Source organism: Salmo salar, chromosome ssa25, assembly GCF_905237065.1.
Source record: "Salmo salar chromosome ssa25, Ssal_v3.1, whole genome shotgun sequence".
NCBI classification, from domain to species: Eukaryota; Metazoa; Chordata; class Actinopteri; order Salmoniformes; family Salmonidae; genus Salmo; species Salmo salar.
The window spans coordinates 30364318-30372591 of record NC_059466.1 but is presented as its reverse complement, the minus strand read 5'-3'; positions in this window follow the sequence as shown (position 1 = coordinate 30372591).

Below are 8274 nucleotides of genomic sequence, written 5' to 3'. Positions count from 1 at the left end.
CACAGGTGCATGTTCATTAATTGTTTATGGTTCATTGAACAAGCATGGGAAACAGTGTTTAAACCGTTTACAATGAAGATCTGTGAAGTTATTTGGACTTTTACAAATTTTCTTTGAAAGACAGGGTCCTTTTTTTGCTGAGTTTATGAACTGTAACTTAGTAAAATCTTTTGAAATTGTTTTTTTTTTCAGTATAACTACTGCTGTACACACCTTTTCTATTCACATACTGTACTGTCCATAATGCCAAGAGTGTGCAAAGTTGTCATCAAGGCAAAGGGTGGCTACTTTGAAGAATCTCAAATATAAAATATATTTTGATTTGTTTAACACTTTTTTACTTACTACATGATTCCATATGTGTTATTTCATAGTTTTGATGTCTTAACTGTTATTCTACAAAGTAGAAAATAGTACAAATAAAGAAAAACCCTGGAATGAGTAGGTGTGTCCAAACTTTTGACTGGTACTGTATATATTTATTTTCCGGACTCTGACATTGCTCGATGTAATATTTCAATATTTCTTCATCCCTTTACTTTTATTTTTGGGATTTGCATGTGTTGTTTTGTATTGTTAGGTATTACTGCACTTTTGGAGCTAGAAAAGTGAGCATTTATCTACACCCATGTCTGCTTATTATTTGTACTCAAACAATAACATTTGATTTGATTTGTCATTTGCATAAATAGCATGTCACTGCTGGCTGCTGGTTGTTTGAGCCATTCTAAAACATCACTGGTCCACTGGACACCTTTGCTGACTCTGCATTTGGTTAATTAGGCACGTACACACAAACACGTGCACACGCACATGCACACGTGCAGATTCGTCTGCGTCAAGTGGAACTGTTTGAATTGGCCTTCGCAATGCATCAAAAAGTATTGGCATCCATGCAGTTGCTAACAGGTATGTGTTAAACATATTTCAATAATCTTTCTTTAACCCAAGGGCATTACAAATTAGTCAGTCCTCATACCTGATACCTCCAGTGTAGGTATAATACCCTGCTCAGAGCTTATTACACTCATGTACTTTCCCCTTAATTGAATGACTAAACGACAGTGAGCATGTCTCATAGAGGATACAGCGGTGGAACCTGTAATGATGAAACATGATGTTGAAGCTTCACTTATGGGAGTTCTAATATACTTTCTTATAGCCGGTCTTCCCTCCAGACTACCAGGACTCAGCTCCATGTTACTCTATTTCACAAGTAAATTGATGACAGGCAATTTAAGAATCAAGACATGCGTTTTTCACCTGTCTTTTGCCGTCGTCGCTGCAAGGGCCTGAGTCTAACATTCAGACTCTTTCACTTTTTCTATCTCTATCTCCATCGTACCCACATCGCTCTCTTTCTTTCCCTCTCTTCACTTCTTTTCCTGTTACTTTTATTCCTCTCAACTCTGTGTGTAGACAGGTGTGGTATTTCATCTGGGAGAGCAGCTTTCATAACCCTAGATTTCCGCCCCAGAGGAGCGTGGGTAGAGGTGCTGACACTCAGATTAATAACACTCACTCTCAAGAGAATCTCCCTCCTCTTTCTCCTCTCTCCCTCACACTCTCTCTTTCTCATTTTCTGTCATTCTGTTTCTCCCTCCCGCTCGAGTGTCTCTCCTCTCTTTTCTCCCATTCTCCTTCTCTACCTTTCTCTCTCTCATTCACTCACTCTCTCTCTCTCTCTCTCTCTCTCTCTCTCTCGGTTGGATGCATCTCTACAGCTCCTCTCCTATTTGTCAAACATATGAATAATAATTACATGGTGAGATAATTCATTGTTTCTCTCTCCCAGTATTCTCTGGAGTTCATGCATAGTTAAACTGCTATTATTCTGATACGGGTCATTTCATAACACCAGTGGGATCTGCGTTGTTTTCTGCCGTTTTGCAGTTTCACCCTCAAGCGCTTGACTCTCTTGTGTGATTCTATAAGCTGAGTACACATCGGGACACAGCACACAACAATCAGGACTGTTGCCAGAAGTGTAGACGATCACATTGTATCTCAGTCAGAAGCATCACAGACATCATGAACAGACAAAGACATGATTGTTTTGTTATGTACAGGAAGCTAAGAGGGGATAAGTACATCAGGGCGCCCTCCTCCGTCTCTAGCTCTCTTTAAAGTGTGACACCACTAACAACAAGCTAACAATAAACTGAAGAGAATGGAGCATTTCCGACACACAAATTGCCACTGGTAATTTCAGCATGTATTTTAACTACAGCAATTTGCCACCACTGTGGCATCATTACGTTGAGTTTTAAGACCGGACCACACATTATCCCCAGCACTTAGAGTGTGATAAACAACATTTAGCACTGGGACCGTTCACAGGAAAGTACAGTGACGCTTGGAAGAGATTTCATTTAACAGTCTTTGCACATTGTGAGGTAATGAGGGAGAGAGGAGAGAAAGAATCAAGAGGAGAGAGAGAATGTGTTAAAGAGAGAGAGCGACGAGAGAAAGAGGGCATTGAAGCTGTTAGATATAAAAGCTGTGTGTGGGTTCTAACACAAGGAGACAGAGATAATGAAAATGGAGACAGAGATAAGGAAAACGGAGACAGAGATAATGAAAAAGGAGACAGAGATAATGAAAACGGTGACAGAGGGAAGAGTTCTATCTCTCCCTGAGGATGGGCTATTCTCTCTGCTGTGAACTCTGTTGGAAACACAACATAACTTGACTGGACCATACAGCAAGTGTATTATACACAATGTCAACTAATGAATACTAATTAATTATTCCAAATTAATATTTAATCATTAGGAAACGTAGAAGTCTTTTTCAGGTGAGAAAGTTGGATGTGTGGGTGAGTGAGTTCCTAACTCCAAATGTATACTGAGTCTTTACAGATCTGCGAACATCTAAAGTCCAGATCAAAAAGTAAGGGGTAACGAGAGATACTCTTCCTCATAATTACAACATCATGTAATTAAAAAATCACAGTTAAATAGTGCACAGCATTAACATCACACTGTTACAGATGTAAGATCTTAATTTGAGACAGTTTGCTACAGCACAAAAATAATCCTGCAGCAACAGTAAATGTGAATTATTATGTGGATTATAATTCATGAATATTTTTTGTAGGTGTTGATACGTTTTACATTAAGCCAAATCAAGTCTGACATTTTAAAGTGGACATTAAAAACTTTAGAAGCCTTTCTAAACCTTGAATGACCTACAAGTTTGCATTTCCTGCAATGCAGCAAATTTTTCATCTGCAAAATTGTGATCAAATTAAGATCCTACATCTGTAGTTCAATAGGTTCCTCATCCATTCTGCCCTCTAGATGAACTCTCTGTATGTTTATCTCAGTAGCTGTAGCTAGCTCCCCTCCCAGTGCTACAGGCCTCCTGGTGACGTTAACTCTCCCATTCTGCCTCCATTCAAAGGAACCATGAGGAGTCGATTTACATAATCTGGAGTGCTGGGTGTGTTTTTAGGGAGTGGGGAGATTTATTCTCAGTTTTTCCAAATCTAATTATCCCTCTGGCCTGGGGACTGGGACCACTCTATAATGGGGAGAAGAGACACGGTCACAGATGAAAATACAACACAAAACCTGAGAGGATCGAGAGAGTGAGTAGAGAGTGAGTAGAGCGAGAGAGAGAGAGAGAGAGAGAGAGAGAGAGAGAGAGAGAGAGAGAGAGAGAGAGAGAGAGAGAGAGAGAGAGAGAGAGAGAGAGAGAGAGGCTGCAGAGTAGAATATCTAGGTCACTGTCTCCATAGTTTCATTTTGGAATGAAACATGATTTCACAATCAACTGACCCAGACTGTTAAAGAGTGATGTCTCCTATGGGGACATCTGAAGAACCCGTTGAGTTTCTAGATAGCAGCTTTTTTCTCAAAGTGTAGTGAGAGACAGAGCAGAGCTGAGCCGGAGTCAGATTCACTAGAAAAGCTCTTTAGATGTATATTGGAAGGCATCTAAGGTATGCAGCTCCTGTCTCCTCTCTCCATGCTCCCCTTCCCCCTCTCCTCCCTCCATCCTCACCTTCTCCTCATTAAAACTCTTAATTGTCTCGTTCACACCTGCTCGTGTGCTGGATCATTTGGGACGGCTTCCTCACCAGAGCAGCTTTTCTCATCAACACTGAGCTGAGCTGGGTTCACATTTAGGGCACTGTGTCCTGTGTCCTTCACCTGTGTGTGTGTGTGTGTGTGTGTGTGTGTGTGTGTGTGTGTGTGTGTGTGTGTGTGTGTGTGTGTGTGTGTGTGTGTGTGTGTGTGTGTGTGTGTGTTTATACAACTACTGCATAACCTTGTCAATGATCGACACACGTGTCTCTCTAACAGGTTGTGTGAATACAATTTGGACATCAGTCTCTCCATTTGTCCTGATTTCGTTGCCGTGATATACTGCTTGTATCAGGAGCCATCTCCCTCCTCTCTCCTCTCCATGTTTGTCAGCAGGATTGACAAATGCTCCATCAAAAGTAAGTTTCCAAATGTATATCAGAACCTTTTGTTAAGAAGGAAATGAGTTTCCTAAAATACAATGGACCGCCTGAGTGTCCGCTTGTTATGTGTCAGAGCTGCCACACACAGACGGTCCCCTGCCTCCTATGGCCTGCAAGAGACATAATTCACCTGAAAGAAGAGCATGGCCTCTCCTCTATCGTGGCCATGGTGTAAGCCTACATTGTATTGCGTTCTGTTGACAGTGATCCAAGAAACGATCTTGCGTTTTGTGGCTGTCATAAACATTGAGACATCTTAATGCTCTCCAGTTATTTCTTTAAAAAAAGAGCGTAATTCCTAGTTTATGTGTGTATGTCCCGCTCTAGTCTGTCAGTATTCCGTGGCAGAAATATAGAGCAGTAGCATTGAGCATGATGCTTTGAGCCTTCTCTCACAAAGTAGCAATTTGGCAGTTTTCAAATAATTGGTCTTTAATAATCAGACTTCTCAGTTACTTTGCTGTATGTATGCTGGTCAAAAGATTACTTGACAAACCAACGCCCGGGCTCGGCCTCAGAAGACAAATGTGGTCTGAATGTAATAAAGGAAAATCTGGATGCTTAAAAGCTCCTATTAATCACTGGCAGACAGGAGAATTATTGCTGAGCACTGGTAAAGCCGATAAATTACAGTCATTTGCCAATATGTCTATTGATGGAGTGCTGTGTGGGAAAAAAAACTTTTCATGTTTTGCATTATTTAGCAAACAGTGGTCTACGATGTTTTTTCTCCACATATCGACTGTGTGTGTGTGTGTGTGTGTGTGTGTGTGTGTGTGTGTGTGTGTGTGTGTGTGTGTGTGTGTGTGTGTGTGTGTGTGTGTGTGTGTGTGTGTGTGTGTGTGTGTGTGTGTGTGTGTGTGTGTGTGCCTGACTGCCTGCCTGCCTGCCTGCCTGCCTGACTATATGTGAACAGTATGAGTGTTTTCAGCTTTTCCAGACATATTATATTGCATTTCAAGAAAACCAACAGACTCAGCATTTAATGAATAATTCATATTGACAGAACCTTATCTAGCCTTCGAGAGCAGCACTAATACCAGATCATCTGAATGGACACAGTGTCTATCCAAATAGTCATTTATCCTCTCACTGTGAGATCTGTGAAGAAACCCTCCTCTTCATATCCTCCCTGTCATTTCCCTGCACGATGCCTCTCTCTGCCCCCCCTGCGCCCTGCACTTTACACCACTCTGAGATAAGTTCCCCCTGAGTGGCGCCCGGTCCGGGAAAATTGTATCTTTAACAAGGAGAGACCAATCTGCCTCTGTCTGCCATTAAGCTGCACAAGCCTCTTAATCTGCCCAGCACATGAGGGACATTGGCGGGGTAATGGAAACCCTCCATGCCAAAATGGGCTCTGTTATTATAACATAAAGAATGGTTATTAAAGTGTCTGGGGGACAGAGGTGTCCATCGTAATAAGCCTGAGAGCCCTGTCTCAGCCCTGTGGTGTGTGTGTGTGTGTGTCTGTCCGTCGTCTGTGTGTCTGCGTGTGTGTGTGTGTGTGTGTGTGTGTGTGTGTGTGTGTGTGTGTGTGTGTGTGTGTGTGTGTGTGTGTGTGTGTGTGTGTGTGTGTGTGTGTGTGTGTGTGTGTGTGTGTGTGTGTGTGTGTGTGCGTGTGTGTGTGCGTGTGTGTGTGTGTGTGTGTGTGTGTGTGTGTGTGTGTGTGTGTGTGTGTGTCGTACAGGCCGTCTGGACGTGTAAAGCCCTTTTTACGACCTTCCTGCCCTTCCCTCCTTCACAGAATAAAAGACCTGATAACCTATTTGGCCTTTTTGTTCCATTCTTCCTCATGTAAAGTCGGACAGGTTCATTTAGGGAGCGCTGTGGATCAGAGAGAGAGAGGTTATACTGACTAGAGCTTTTCCATGGGACACATTTATACTGATAGCATATTGTGAAGGGAGGCCATCAAGTCTGGAATAGAATTGTCCATGTCTAAATAGTCATGCACTGTAGTCATCCTATTTTCACATACACATATAAAATACATAAAGTATCCTTGAAAACAACACAATCGCACAGTATGTCTTCAAGATCAATAGCATCATTTCTATTTCCTCAGGATGGCTAGTTGATCTGCTGGTGGCTCATTTGATCCTCTATACACAATACAGGGTCATTCTATTGCTTCATTTATCAACATGCCAGTTGCTCGTATACACTGCATAATCACAAGATGATTGATGTTAGGATCACTCAGCCTGTATAAGGAGCAGAACGTGTGACGAGACAATATGAAAGTACAACGTTGGCTGAGGGTGTTTGTGTTGGGTTGTCATAAGCGAGTGTGAGGGAACACAAGCAGCGATTGTTTTTGATCAGAACTTCATGGAGGCTGATCAAACATTTGTTTTTGACCCTGTGGTATGGAACAGAGGCACGGAGAAACTACTGTAATTCATCACACAGCTTCTAGCTATAGATACAAAGACTTTCACGACTTTAAATAACACGAAGACTACAACGTATTGTAACGAAGGTGTGTGTAGGGAGTGTGCATGTGTGTGTGGGATAGGGATTGCAACAAATGACCTTGCAAATCAAAAGCCAAAAATACAAAGTTGCTACACCAAGAGGTCAGAACCTTCTGTGGAGTTGTAAAGAGTTAACGGATGAGAATATGCAGCACTTACTGCATGTCCTTCACCATCTCTGATTGGGTTAGAATCTAAATGAGCTTATCTTCCTTAAGAGGTTAAATACTCTAACTACGTGCCTGTGTTCGTCTGCAGTATCACACACACACACACACACACACACACACACACACACACACACACACACACACACACACACACACACACACACACACACACACACACACACAGACAGAGCCCCTGCTGGAGTCCTGCCATTGACTGACTGGGGCTGAGGTCAGATAAACACACTGTGCCATGAGATTACATCCGGCAGAGCTCTCCAGAGGTGTGTGTTGGTGTGTGTGCATGCTTCTGTTTCCGTGTGTGTGTGTGTGTGTGTGTGTGTGTGTGTGTGTGTGTGTGTGTGTGTGTGTGTGTGTGTGTGTGTGTGTGTGTGTGTGTGTGTGTGTGTGTGTGTGTGTGTGCCTGCTCAATTAGGAGAACAAACAGCAGTGTGTATTTCTGGCTGTCAGAGGGGACAGGGGCTGATCAATGCCTCCCTTTGCAGGCTGCACTAGCAACACACACACACTCACACAGCATGCTGATCAATGTGTCTCTCTGCAGGCCGTACTATTAGCACACAGCACAGGGCAGTCTAATAACTGACGTCTGACCTTTTACTTGAATGTTTTATTATCCCACTCTGGGACTGGCCACTATGCTCCAGCTGTACACAGCCGAGGAGAAAAGGTGAACTTTGTTTTAACGTTCTGTAAGCATAATAGAGATGGATCTTTGTCTTCCACAGAGCGCTGTGGTTTGTCAGGGCTGAAGGTCTAACAGTAGAGGAGGCTGAGGTCCTTTAGGAGACTCATAGACCGTCACCATACTTACATCCATACATGTCATGTGTGTGAACACCACAGTGTTCTTCATGTGAATAAATCCTCCTAGCTGAAAGCAGTTCATCAGAAGACGTCGTTCTGTACTCTGTCCTGGCAGCTCTGTGCCCACAGTTAAACCAACAGGTTGACACATAAAACTCCGTAAAACTCCCGTTCTGTCTCTGTCATCACATCCAGTAGTGCTGTACTTCATCACCACTGGTACAGTACTTCATCACCACTGGTGTCTGTTAGGCTGCTACCCTCCAGTCTCTCCTCTCGTCAACTCTGCAGGGAGATGAGAGGATAGATCTGAGGACAGAGAGGC